Raw genomic sequence first — 15,324 nt, 5'->3', positions numbered from 1 at the left:
TTAAGAAGGTTCGTGGTCTGCACTCTTGTGGGAGGAGAGGCTGGACTCTGCCCTTCTGAGATGGGAATTTCTGGTTAAAGGCTTATAGTGCCTGCATATTTGAACTGTTTCTTACTAAACTGGTACACCTTGTTTGCTGTAGCATAGACTAGATCCAGGCCTGCTGAATCTAGCTTTGTTTGTATAACTTGAGCACTAATCCAGGCATTCTTTAAAGTATTCAATTGTATTTATTACTGCTTGGTAGTAACTTGATTAAAGTGTAGCTATCATTCTAAGTCTTTTGGATTAAGCACTTGGGCTCAGACCAGTTGTTTTACATTAGGAAGGTTTGTGGCCTGCACTGTGGTGGCAGGACAGGTAGCTTACATCCTTCTAAGTTGGGAACTGCTGATTGAGGGCTCAGAGTCTGTTATTCTAAAAGTGTATTAGTTCTGGTTTAAGCACTTGGGCTTCAGGCCAGTTATTTTACATTAAGAAGGTTCGTGGTCTGCACTCTTGTGGGAGGAGAGGCTGGACTTTGCCCTTCTGAGCTGGGAATTTCTGGTTAAAGGCTTATAGTGCCTGCATATTTGAACTGTTTCTTACTGGAATTGGTACACCTTGTTTGCTGTAGCATAGACTAGATCCAGCCCTGCTGAATCTTGCTTTGTTTGTATGCTTGTTTGCTTATTTCCCTGGAATGCTAATTCCACCTAAAATGCGGCTTTTCAGCGCTTCTGTGGATCCCTAGTGACATCTGCATTGCTTACTGTACTTATTTCCTTGTTTCACTTGAAAGAAAGTTACTGTTTGTCATTTTTGCATTTAAGTTACCTGTAACACATTGCATTTAAGTTACCTGGCACTTGCTCACTAAAGCAATCATATAAGTCAGCACTAAAAAATTAAAAGCACTACACCCTCACAAACTCCCCTTGAGTACCTTGTTTCCCATTGGCCCTTTTTTTTTCAATTATAAAGGAATTCCCAATACTATTCTAGCATGTCCAAAGGTCAGTTGTCAATCTCCTCTCCGGTCCAGCTGGTGAATCTGGGAATCTTGAGGCAATGTTACAACTGTCTCATGTACACAGACAACCCTCTCCTCCTCCCAACAAATTCCAACACATGTGAGAGATGCAACCATATAGCCAAACTGGAGGCTAAGCTCTCTCAACTCAGTACTGGTGAAACCTGTCAGGAGGAGAAGGAAACCACACTCACTACAATTCCAGTCTCACATAGACCTACCACGACAGCAAACCAAGCACATAAACACACAAACACATACTCTGACGCTCTAAATAAAAATCTGCCTAAGCAGCAGAGACCTCCAAAGCAGACACCCAAGCAACCACTACCCCAAAACAAAACACGTGCAACACATAGCTCACAAAGCCAGTGTGCCGAACAGTCACAGCCCTTAAGGCTAAACAACACACCTGATACACTTGTAATAGGTGACTCTATCGTCAGGCACACTGACGTCCCGCTCACCAGGCTGAACAAGGAGAAGGTCACGGTGAGCTGCCTGTTGGGCGCTAGGATCCGCCACATAACACAAGCACTCAGGTCACTCCAAGGCAAGTACAAATATGACTCAGTCATTGTCCATGCTGGTGTGAATGACCTGAGACGTACCTCCCTGGACTACATGAAAAGAGACATAGAGGAGCTCTCTGAGCATGTGGCCCAGGCTGGTATGACCCTGACCTTGAGTAGCATCTTACCCTCACCAAGAATGATGCCACAATATGAAGACAAGATGATCAATTTCAACAATTGGCTTAAGTATTGGTGTCATTCAAAGGGGATCCAATGCCTGTCAGCCTGGGATGACATGCTCGACAGGCCACGATGCTTCGCTAGGGACGGCTTGCACCTGTCACCCCTGGGCTTTCGGATATTGGCAAAGGCTCTTGCTACCCCCATAGTGCCTTTTTTAGGCAATGCTCAAAAGACAAACCCACCTCCATAGGTATCACAAGGGATAAGAAACTAAGAGTAATGCTACTCAATGCCAGAAGTCTAAACCTCAAGATGCATGCACTCGAAACTCTCCTTAGCATGGAGAACATCGATATCTGTGCAGTAACAGAAACCTGGTTCAAGGCTCCCGAGAGCACCCCAGCACTACCAGGTTATACCTCATACCATGCTTTTTGGCCCCAAAACTTGGACCGAACCAGAAAAGGAGGGGGAATATCAATATTCGTCAAAGATACCCACACCTCCAGGTTGGTGGCACAGCACGAAGCATCAGAGACTATCCATGTGCAGCTAACAGTGGGTAAAACTGCCTTCCAGTTTATAGCCTGCTACAGACCACCCTCCCAAACCCAGGAAACCCACTCGGCCTTCCTGAGAACACTGGAAAATATGAAGGTCTCTCCAAACACCATTATATTGGGCGACTTCAACTACCCAAACATAGACTGGGAGCATTACTCTAGCTCCAACACCCTAGCTCAAAGGTTCCTAGAATTTATAAACTCAAATGCTATGGAACAACTTGTTACCACTCCCACAAGAGGGGAAAACATACTGGACCTGATCATCACCAACATGGGGACTCTATGCTCCAGACCAGAAGTGTATCCCTCAGTGGTAAGATCAGACCATAAACTAATCTCACTGGATATTCACATCCCGACTCCACCCCCTGCCCAGAAAACCACAGTGAAAAACTTCTCTAAAGCAAATTTCACACTCCTCAAAACCGAGGTGGAATCCTTCAAAGCCCCAGGGCCTGTGGAAAATACGGCCGAGACCACAGAATCCTTTATAAACGCATTCTATGAACACCTTCAGGAATGCATGGATCATGCAATCCCAAATAAAACCAAGACCCAATCCTCCAAAGGCAGACGTCCTGTCTGGTGGACCCCAGCCATAAACAAACTATACAATAGAAGGAGGAAGCTGCTACATGATAGAGCAAAATCCCAAAAAGGGAAGCCATCTCTGATCAGTGTTAGCAAAAAACTACGGGCACTCATAAAATTGTCTAAGGCCAGCTTCGAGAGAAAAATTGCACAGGACACTAAGGGTAATCACAAGGCTTTCTTTAGTTATGTTAGGAACCTGGGTGGGAATTCCCAGATATGCTCAGAATTAGTCCAAAATGACAAAAAATACACCAAACCCACAGACATTGCCAACATCCTAGCTGACGGGTTCAGCGCAAACTTCTCCCCCCCCTGCCCACCAAAAGGGCAAATATCTATCCCAGCAGAGTGCTGCCCCCCTGACATCTCAGATGCTCAGGTAAGAGCCACCCTCTCCAAAGCAAAAAACACAGCATCAATGGGACCAGACGGTGTCCCGGGCTGTGTCCTACATGAACTCCAAGAAGAGCTAAACCCAAACATAAAACTACTGTTCAATCTCAGCCTTACCACAGGATATGTACCCAAAGAGTGGCATACAGCAACAGTGGTCCCTCTCCACAAAGGTGGTGCCACAACGGATCCTGGAAACTATCGCCCCATAAGCCTGACTAGCTTGGTCTGCAAAGCTATGGAAAGGATCATCATGGACCTCATAAAAAAAGATATTGGGGACCTACAGACACTGGATCCTACCCAGTTCGGCTTTGTTAAGGGCAGATCCTGCCTCTTAAACCTGGTCGATTTCTTTGAAACAGTCACCAAGGCCATTGACGAGGGGAAGGTGGTCCACACAGCCTATCTGGACCTTGCAAAAGCCTTCGATACAATACCCCACTCGGGCATTATAGATAAGCTCACCAGCTTAAATATAAACCCCTATGTCACTAGATGGGTTGCAAACTGGCTCAAGGACAGAACCCACATGGTTAGAATTGCTGGAGCCATGTCCAACTCCAAACCAGTTACAAGTGGTGTCCCACAAAACTCAGTCCTGGGACCTCTCCTGTTCAGTATATATTTCTCGGAGGTACAGGCCAACATGGAAGGACTGTGGCTGACCAAGTTCGCAGATGACTGCAAACTGGGCGCTATAATTGACTCTCCAGCCGACACAAGCATCCTCCAAAAGTGCCTCATAGAAACAGACAACTGGTGCCAGAGCCATGGCCTCAAGCTAAATGCCAAAAAGTGTATAGTCATCCCCTTTGGCAAAAACAAAGTGCCCACAAATTACCACATAGGTGGTAATCCATTAAGTACAGAAGAAGTAATTAGGGACCTGGGGACCCAAGTTGATAGCAATCTCTCATTTGACAACCACGTGGCCAAAGTGGTTAGAAAAACATTTTATATAGCCCACCTAATCATGAAGGGATTCACATCTAAATCAGGGGAGGTCATCGTGCCTCTTTACTCATCCCTCATCAGGCCCATAATTGAGTACAATGCCCCTTTTGGGATGTACCTTACGACACCTGCAGCAACTGGAAAGACCCCAAAAGTACCTCACCAAGAGGATCAAAGGGCTCAAACAGATGCCATATGCTGCCCGGTTAAAGAAACTCCAGCTCTACTCAGTGGCATACCGCCTGCTCAGAGGCGATCTGTGCCTGATGTATAAAGCCATGTCCAACCCGGAATTAATGGACATGCTGCACCTCAGAAAATCCAAATCCCATCGAGCTACGTGCTCGAGAGACTAGAACCTCAGCACTGAAATAAATAGGACATGCTGGAGGGACAGATTCATAACCCAGAGGCTCCCTTCACTCTGGAATAAAATCCCAGTCCAGGTTAGGCAGAGTCCCTCATTGACTCTCTTCAAGAGGAATCTTGATGAGTGGATGGGGGATCGTAGGTTTACCCTGGGTATCACTTCTGTGTCACTGTTAGACAGAGGCACAGTATACTAACCTCGAAAAAGGGCGTAGCAAAATTAATTTAAAATGGGTGGCGAAAGCCAAACACACTCTGGCTAGGCTTATAAATGCCCTGGGGCAGATAGCCTAGTATGAACCTATGAACCTATGATCGACAATGTCTAGTACAGGAGGTATGGCTAAAGACCTGTGCTGGGGCAGTAGTAAGAAATCCCTAAGCCTCTTTTTAGAATCAGAGTAATCCTGACTTTCCTGGTGAAAATGCTCCCTAAGAGTATGCAAGGTTTCGCCAAAAGAGAAATCCTCTGGGGGAGAAGCAGAGGGAATAGAGTCCTCTGCATCAGAATCCTCATAGATAGATACGGGTAAATCCTGGTCATCAAATGAGACAGAAATTTCAGAATCTTGATCAGAAGTATCATAAGCAAATTCAGTCCTAGGTCTTTTAGAGGGGGAAGGTTGGCTTCCCTGATTAAAGTAATAAGGTCTTCAGCCATTCTTATAATTTGTATTTTAGGCATAGAGGCCTGACCATGTAGTCTGGGCATCAGTTTTCTAGGCATGGTTCAAGTTTTAGGCATTGAAGAAGAAGATGGCATTGGTTTAATAGGCAAGTCAGTAGGCCTGAATACACCTTCAGAAGCCGGTGCCTGCACAGCGGCTCTGGACCATCCAAGGTAGAGACATCTGCAGGTTCCACAGTTGAAGCATCTCGTGGCATACCGGACAACAAATGGGTCTCAGTAGAGGCCTGCGAATCTAAAGTAGTGGGTATCAGGGGCTGCAAAAGCGCCTCACTGAGTACTGGCGAACTGGCGACTGGCTTAGGAGAAGCGTCGTCGGCAGCTTTGGACCTAGGCGGCCTGTCTCTGTCTTTATCTTTGCATTTTTTTTGAATATCGGTAGTCGGATGGCTTACCGAAGACATATCAGGATAATTGAACCAAGCACCAAAATATTTAGAAGCAAAAATATACCAACGATGGATAGTTCATGGTTTAAATAAGGCACAAAACCGAGTGAGGTACATCGTGGTCAGGGCCTAGGCAAGGAATACAGTATGAATGAAAATCTTTATGAGGTATTTGCTTTCCACAAGTAATGCAATTATTTACTTTTACAGACATCAGTTTAGAGCAAGAAAAAGTTTCCCCAATGGGGTACTTAGCTTTAGTCGAAGACTTCAGTTCTGAAACTCGAAAACAAAAATTTCAGGAGTCAGCTGACTGGCACTTGTGAACTGCTTCTGCTTCGGGCACCGCACGGCAAGAAAGACTGATGTAATGGCATCGGCTGCATGTTTTATACCCCTGATGACCTGACATCACGAAGAAGGGACAGCAACCAATTCAGGACCCAAGACTTTGTTAATCAGGCCGACTGAGGGCTACAGCAAGCAGATAACCCAAATGTGATGACTGCAACAGTGAAACACGAAGAACATCACTTGATTTTATACAATAATAAATACATTCTCACAATAAAGTTGAAACACCCAGAGTATACATATAGCATAAGTAAATTACAGCAATTTATAATGTTGCAAACATCAGGCATTGTGCTTGGTTTACTTAAGTTGTATGCAATATACTTGATTAGATTTTATTTTCATTACCTGAGTAATTCCATGTATGAAATGATGAAATACATCTGCTTGTGGATGTGTATACACAGACACACACACACACACACACACACACACACACACACACACACACACACACACACACACACACACACACACACACACACGTGCATACATATATACATGCATTTTAAATATATAGATATATATACATATAGAGAGAGAGAGATGAGAGTCAAATTTATTCACATATGTTTTTAGTCAACATCTATTTAGTCGACAAAATTTGGTCAACTAAGCAGATGGTCAACAAATGTGCCAGACTGCACAATCTCCGGGGCTGTGGAATATGTTCATTCCTAGGTGCTGTGCAACTTAGGAGTTAGAATAATAGTTTAATAGTGGGAGAGGTGGTTCGAGGGGCTTGCCCCCTGGCCCCCCGGAAACAATGCTGTTTTTTTCATTATTTTTGCTTACCGAGGTTATTTTTTGGTAAATGTGTGGTAATGTGTCGCCATTAGCATTTTCGACATCTTGTTGTTATGTCCTCTGGGAAGGGGAATATGTCTTTTCCCTGGTGATTCTGTGATTCCAGAGTTAGTATATATAATTAGCAGGGTGTGGGAGGGAGTAACCTCTCTGCAAAAAATATATATTTTTTTATTTTGCATGCTCTGAAATTAATATTTGGAACACTCGCAGTAGCCTTTTGCCAAAGTTAATGTGCTGGCATTTTTAGTGTGAATATATAGATATGCAGGAACCTCCTTTACAAATGCACTCTATGAGCACCTACAAGGATGCATGGATTGTGCCATCCCTAGCAAAACCAAGACTCACACCCCTAACAGAAGGAAACAAGTCTGGTGGACCCCTGCCATAAACAGGCTATACAATAGAAGGAGGAAACTAGTTCAGAAAAAAAGCAAACCCCAAGAAGGAAAGACATCTCTGATCAGTATCAGTAAGAAACTAAGGTCCCTCATAAAATCCTCCAAGGCTAACTTTGAAAGAAAAATAGCCAAGGATTTGAAAGATAACCACAAATCCTTCTTTAGCTATGTCAAGAATCTAAGTGGCAACTCACAGATATGCTCTGAGCTAGTGCAAAATAGCACAAAATATACTGAACCTACTGATATTGCCAACATCCTGGCAGATAGATTCAGTGCAAACTTCACCTCTCTCTCACCTTCAAAAGGGCCCACAACAATACCGGAAAAGTGTAGTGTCCTGGAAATCACAGAATCACAGGTGAAAACAGCCCTTTCGAAAGCCAAAAACACAGCATCAATGGGGCCAGATGGTGTCCCAGGCTGTGTCTTGCAGGAACTACAGAACAAACTAACCCCCCACCTAAACACGCTGTTCAACCTCAGCCTCTCCACAGGCTATGTGCCCATAGAATGGCACACAGCAATGGTTATTCCACTCCACAAAGGAGGGGCCACAACTGACCCTGGTAACTATCGCCCCATAAGCCTGACTAGCCTGGTCTGCAAGGCTATGGAGCGCATCATCATGGAACTCATTAACAAAGACATTGGGAACCTCCAAACACTTGACCTGACCCAGTTTGGCTTTGTTAAGGACAGATCATGCCTACTAAACCTGGTTGACTTCTTTGAGACAGTCACCAAGGTCATGGATGAAGGGAAGGTAGTTCACACAGCCTACCTTGACCTCACCAAGGCTTTTGACACTATTCTCCACTCGGGAATTATAGAAAAACTCACCAGCCTGAACATAAACCCCTACGTCATGAGATGAGTTGCCAACTGGCTTACAGACATAACTCACACGGTAAGAACAGTGGGCTCCAGGAACTACTCTAAACCAGTCACAAATGGTGTTCCACAAGGCTCGGTCCTGGGACCCCTACTGTTCGGCATATACTTCTCAGAAGTACAGGCAAACGCAGGAGGACTATGGCTAACCAAGTTCACAGATGACTGCAAACTGGGAGCCATAATTGATTCTCTGGCTAACAAGGACATTCTCCAAAAGGGCCTTACTGAGATGGACACCTGGTGTCAAAGTCATGGTCTCAAGCTAAATGCCAAAAAATGCATAGTCATCCCATTTGGGAAAAACAAAACACCCATGAATTACCACATAGATGGCAGCCCCCTTAATACAGAAGAGGTAATAAGAGATCTGGGGACCCAGGAAGATAGTAGTCTCTCCTTTGACAATCATATTGCCAAAGTAGTTAGGAAATCCTTCTATGTAGCCCATCTAATTACTAAAGGGTTCATATCTAGAAATAAAGAGGTTATAGTACTCCTCTACTTGTCACTCATCAGACCCATCACAGAGTACAATGCCCTATTTGGGATGTACCTCACAAGACACTTCCAACAGCTGGAAAGACCACAAAAGTACCTCACCAAGAAGATTACTGGCCTCAAACATATGTCCTATGCAACCCAGCTGGAAAATCTCCAGCTGTACTCAGTGGCATATCGCTTATTCAGAGGTGATCTCTGCCTGTCTTACAAAGCCATGTCCAAATCAGAACTGATGGACATGCTCCACCTAAAGAAATCCAAGTTACTGTGAGCCACTCGCTCTAGTGAGCTAAACCTCACCACAATAATAAATAGAACATGCTGATGGGATAGATTCCTGTCACAGAGACTCCCCATGCTTTGGAACAAAATTCCTAACTACATTAGGCAGAGCCCCTCACTAACACTCTTCAAGAGAAACCTTGACAAGTGGATGGGTAACAGAAAATACACCCATGGGATCACTTCATTGGCTCTTCTTGACAGAGGCTCAGTTAATTAATGGGGCAGCGAAAGTTGACATACACTGGCTAGGCTTATAAATGCCCTCGGGCAGATAGCCTAGGACCTACCTATGAATCTATGAACCTATATATATTTATATACACATGCACATGGAACTGAGTAAACATGCATAACATTCACTGAAAAAATCCCATCAAAAAGTTCATGCACTTTAAATGCACAATATCAAAAGTAATTTCCTTAAACACATTACACCACCAAAGTAGTGCAAAGCCTTGTAATTGTTCATCACTGTACACGTACTACTTAATGACTGTAATCACTGTACATGTACTACTTAATGACTGTAATCACTGTACACGTACTACTTAATGACTGCACTGCATCCCATAGCAGGATGATGATGAATAATAGTGTGGTGTGCACTGAATTAAACATATGTGCAACTTTTTTAACATGATTTTTTTGCCGTTGTGCCTGCCAAGCGGCAAGCATTTTCCAGTCAGACTTGGTTCCATATGTTCCTCTCTGCTACTGTACTAGGTGTTCTGAGTATGGTGGGGGGGGGCAGGAAATGTTGGGGGAGGGAAATATCATTCAATTAGTGAGTAATGAAGGGTGTACATTTGTCCCAGGGCAATCTTTGCATTGCTGCTACTACACTAACAGACAGTTTTTTGAGGCCCAAGTTTGCCCTCTCTCCCATAGGACACGTACATCCATCCACCCCATTTTAACTCCAACAGATGCCAGAGAGGGTAATCAAACTGAGGCCACCTGTGACATGGTCAGGAGTTTATCTCTCTGTGCTAATACAGATGAATAATTGTGTAGATTTGTTTGACAAAAGCTTCAAAGTACACCAGGAAATTATAATTATTGCTTTATTTTGAGCAATGAAATGTGCTAGGACACAAAAAAGGTTATTTATCATGGTTTCTAGTTATATATTCAGTTAAATTGCTTCTTTTATAAAATTCTTAAGTGTCTTAATGTTTTTTTTCCCCTATAAGCCTGTAGTTTCCAAAGTTCTTGTTGCATTAGGGTTGCCATGTTTATGGAGGTTGGAAAAAAAAAAGAAAAGGTAATGTGATTTTGTGTGTGTGTGTCTAATACCATCTCACAGGAATGACCCTAAGAAGTGCATATCAGGAAAATAGTCATAGTGTGGTGGCCACAGCAGAAGTGCAAACAGGCAAACTATTCCCAGAGCGAAGAAGATGCTAGATTGCAGAGCAATAACTAGGCTATCTGGCATCCATCTTCAGTCCCCAATATTGACAGCTTTGTCAACCCAATGGGAAGATAAAGGTCTTCCACTCTATAATGTAGGTGTAGCCAACTGCTTGCTACAGTTGCTAACACAGTAAGTTCATGAGTGCAACTGCTTGCTATAGTAGCTAACATAGTAACTGCATAGGTTCATAGGTTCATAGATTAGTACTAAGCTAACTGCTCTTGCAAGCCATTTTAAGCCTAGCCAATTATCCCTTGTGAGACTCAAACCCTGCACTTTGTGTATGTACGGCAAACACCTTAACCATTAGGCCACCCTTCCAACCCCATGAGTGCAACTGCTTGCTACAATCACTAACACAGCAACTTCATGAATGTGGTATTCATTACAGAAGCTACAGTCTCTTTTTCTTATATGAGTACAAGTGCTGCAGCTAAAGAACCTACCTAACAACTTCTGTCCCCCTTCTCCTCACACCAGTCATACCTCTGCTGGACTGTATCATTGTCGGACTAGACCCCAGGAAAAAACTTTATATATTGTCCTTCTACAGATCTCTGGTTAGACAGCTGGAGAACTATGCTCAGTTCTGATGCTTAGATAATGACAAGGATATTAAACTAGTGAAGAAGGCACAAATAATTAGCACTAAGAAAATAAAGGGAATGAAGGACAAGAGGTATGTGGACAGGTCACAAGAGCGAAATCTAATCTCAGTTGGTGATAGGCATGACTGCACTGCCCAAGGATCTTAAGGGAGCATGCAGCTCATGAAGAAAGAAAGGAGAGGCGGAGCATCATATTAAGGCTACCAAGTACAACCTACATGTTAGGAAGTATTTTTCACAGAAAGAGTAGTGGATAAATGGACGAGGTTAGCTGAGACCATAGGTGCATAGGTGGAGCAATTGAAAGATATTACTTATACAAATAGGGCAGATTAGAAAGACAACATGAGTTTTCTGTCATCAAAGCTATATAATTTAATGAAATGCAAGTGTAATCTCTTCACTATCAGCACAGTCATTCCAGATGGCAACATTTCCATGATGGCATTTAAAATCATGCTGCTTGACCTTTTCAGCATTAATTTTCCATCTGCCTCTAAGACACAAAGTTACTGATATATTTTTTAAGAGTCACGTAAAAACTACTAGGCACTAATCCAAACCTGTTTCACCAATAAACCCATATTATATCTTACAATTCCTGAAGCAAATACAAATGAAGACCAGCTCTTGCACAATTTATAGTGCGGTTTTCTTGTTTCAGACACCAGGGTTCTTTAGTCTGTTTTATTTATGGAAGACTATACCTTCGTGCCAAAACACTTCAGTAACAGCTGTACTAGAAGTTTCTTTTAAAAAAGAAAATTATGCTTTTCTTAAAAGTCTGCCCTCTCTTGAGCCTGTCACTGGCACCATTACCTCCATGTGGCTGCCAATGTCCCAAGTCAGAGATGGTTAACTAATCCAGGTTTTGAAGTTTCCATATTTCTTCTGCTAAAATGAGCACCATTTGTTTTCTTCACTGCACTCGGTTAATTAGGAGGTCATAGCAAAGTCTGCTAATTCCCTGAAAATAAAGTTCTCAGAACAAGTATATGAATAATGGATCATTCAAAATGCTATTTTCTACATCCCTGTAATATATAAGTCTAAATAACTACCATTTTATTTTTATTTCTTTTTTTTTTGCTACCTTATGTATGTGAATAGCAATAAAATTATACGTTTCTGTTGGATTCTAACTGGACCAGTATCTTGGCTTCTCGTTTTTGATTAGCAGAATTTGCCTACCTACTACATAAAGAAAACAATTGCACTGCTCTTTATTGCTGTAAATTATATTCTTATCCTGGCATCAACCTGATGTCAAAATCAATCTTCACCAAGTCTGTGACACATTTTGTGCCAATACTCCTCTGCCCCCTTTTATTAAACTGTGTTCTCACTTATTCTATAATAAGCTATGAACAAACCACCTCTTTCTCACAACTAGACACTGCACACCTTTACAAAGCATGCTAGATGGTGCACCTTTACTCAACACTATCGATGGCACACCTTTACACACCACTGTCAATGGCACACCTTTACTCAACACTATTGATGGCACACCTTTACACACCACTGTCGATGGCACACATTTACACACCACTGTCGATGGTACACCTTTACTCAACACTATTGATGGCACACCTTTACACACCACTGTCGATGGCACACCTTTATTCAACACTATTGATGGCACACCTTTACACACCACTATCGATGGCACACCTTTACACACCACTGTTGATGGTACACCTTTACTCAACACTATCGATGGCACACCTTTACACACCACTGCCAATGGTGCACCTTTACTCATCACTATCGATGGCACATCTTTACACACCACTGTCGATGGCACACCTTTACACACCACTGTCGATGGCACACCTTTACACAACACTATCGATGGCACACCTTTACACTACACTGTCAATGGCACACCTTTACACAGCACTATCGATGGCACATGTTTACACAACACTGTCAATGTCACACCTTTACTCAGCACTATCGATGGGACACCTTTACACACCACTGTCGATGGCACACCTTTACTCAACACTATCGATGGCACACCTTTACACACCACTGTCGATGGCACACCTTTACACACCACTGTCAACGGCACACCTTTACACAACACTATCGATGGCACACCTTTACACAACACTGTCGATGGCACACCTTTACACAGCACTATCGATGGCACACCTTTACACAACACTGTTGATGGCGCACCTTTGCTCAACACTATCGATGGGACACCTTTACACAACACTGTCGATGACACACCTTTACACAGCACTATCGATGGCACACCTTTACACAGCACTATCGATGACACACCTTTACACAGCACTATTGATGACATACCTTTACACAACACTATCAATGGCACACCTTTACACAGCACTATCGATGGCACACCTTTACACAGCACTATCGATGGGACACCTTTACACAACACTGTCGATGGCACACCTTTACACAGCACTATCAATGGCACACCTTTACACAACACTGTCAATGGCACACCTTTACACACCACTGTCGATGGCACACCTTTACACAGCACTATCGATGGCACACCTTTACACAACACTGTCGATGGGACACCTTTACACAACACTGTCGATGGCACACCTTTACACAACACTATCGATGGCACACCTTTATTTTATTTATTTATTTATTTTATTTTATTTTACATTTGTTGACCGGGCTAGTCTAGCTGGATATATGTCCATTTTCAGTAGAGGCCCGGGGAGAAAAGCTCCAAATTATTAGTACATCAATTAATAAAGTTTAACAATAAAAATAAATGGAGATGTAATGGAAACAGGAAACATTTTTTTTTTTTTTCGATGGCACACCTTTACTCAGCACTATCAATGGCACACCTTTACACGGCACTATCGATGGCACACCTTTACACAATACTGTCGATGGCACACCTTTACACAACACTATTGATGGCATACCTTTACACAACACTGTCGATGGCACACCTTTACACAACACTGTCGATGGCACACCTTTACTCATCACTATCGATTGCACACCTTTACACAACACTGTCGATGGCACACCTTTACTCAGCACTATCGATGATACACTTTAGTATGACCAAGTCAAATGAATGCTGGGTCACTGTTATGCATTTTATTTGCAGAGGCCTGCTCAGCAAAAGCAAAAACAAAAAATGGCTATAGAATAAAAGCAAACTATAGACAATTTAAAAATGCAGTGAGCAATGTATTCTTAATTGAAGCACTTCATTAGGTCTGATAAAGTATTTCTTTATAAATGGAGTCTGGTGACATATTTACATTAAGGAGAAAGTTCTGTGTTTTATAAATGCAGCATATAGTTAGGTTCTAGTCACTGTCATTGTTTTTTGCATTTCATTTGTAAGACTTGCATTTGCAGAATGGAGTGCAATTTGGGGTGTTTTAAGGCCTACTGATCAGCTTGGCCTCACCAGATTTTGAATTTATAGCACCTTTCGTTAGGTATAAGATGGTAGGTCAATGAAACATTGCTATTATAAGAACTGGTGTTTAAAGAAAACAGTTCAACAAAGCTGATCTGCTATTTGTTTTACATATAGCTAACCAGTTTCAATAACTGCTTAGCAGTGTTGTTTACTTCTCAAGATAAGCAGTATGAACTAGCAAACCACAGCATAGCAGAGGTAACCTAGAGTCAAAGTTGTGGCGTTGTAATTTCTTTTCTAAACTTCATGGCTCTGGGACAAGGAAAATATCTGAGACAGAATCAAAGCTGCTTTTGGATCCGAGGTACCCGATGCAGTGAAAGGGTAGGATCCAGACACATTCTTAGGTATCTAAAAAAAAGGGTATTCTCAAAACAATATCCAAAGTAGTTCTCTATGCCTCACTACAGGCACCTGTTTCAATTTTGCTGCAATGGTAAAAGCAGTGGCAGCTTTGAATCAGTTTCTGAAGGTAAAACATTAGTTCAGATTAGGGACAAAAACTCATATTTCATATTTAAGGCATCAATTAAGACCTAGAGAATTTCATTAAGACCAAACCATATGCATAAATAATATCCATCAGTTAGTGCAGTGTGTTAATGCTGGAGTTCACTGTGGCAATGGTTCAGGGTTTGAATCCTTTCCCCTTTTGGTATGTACCTGACCAGGCATATGCAACAACCAGAGCTTCCACAGAAAAATATCTTCTGTGGACAGCCTCAAAGCCTTGTCTCTATACTCTGTATCCTACAGGCTATATACTTATGGGGACATGATAAGATGAAGTATTTAGGTTTTTGGATTAAAATGGGTTGTATTATGGCAGCTAAGCCATAATAAGGGTATGTGGGAGGAGACTAAACTAAAGGTAATACAAAAAGTTGGAAATTTGTGTCTATGGATATGGATAGTAAGGTCAAGCTTTTCCCTTGTGATT

The sequence above is a fragment of the Protopterus annectens genome, chromosome 12.part0 (genome assembly GCF_019279795.1).
Source record: "Protopterus annectens isolate FY-2018-M chromosome 12.part0, PAN1.0, whole genome shotgun sequence".
Classification (NCBI taxonomy): domain Eukaryota; kingdom Metazoa; phylum Chordata; order Ceratodontiformes; family Protopteridae; genus Protopterus; species Protopterus annectens.
The sequence above is the reverse complement of the archived record's forward strand: the minus strand, read 5'-3'. Positions refer to the sequence as shown.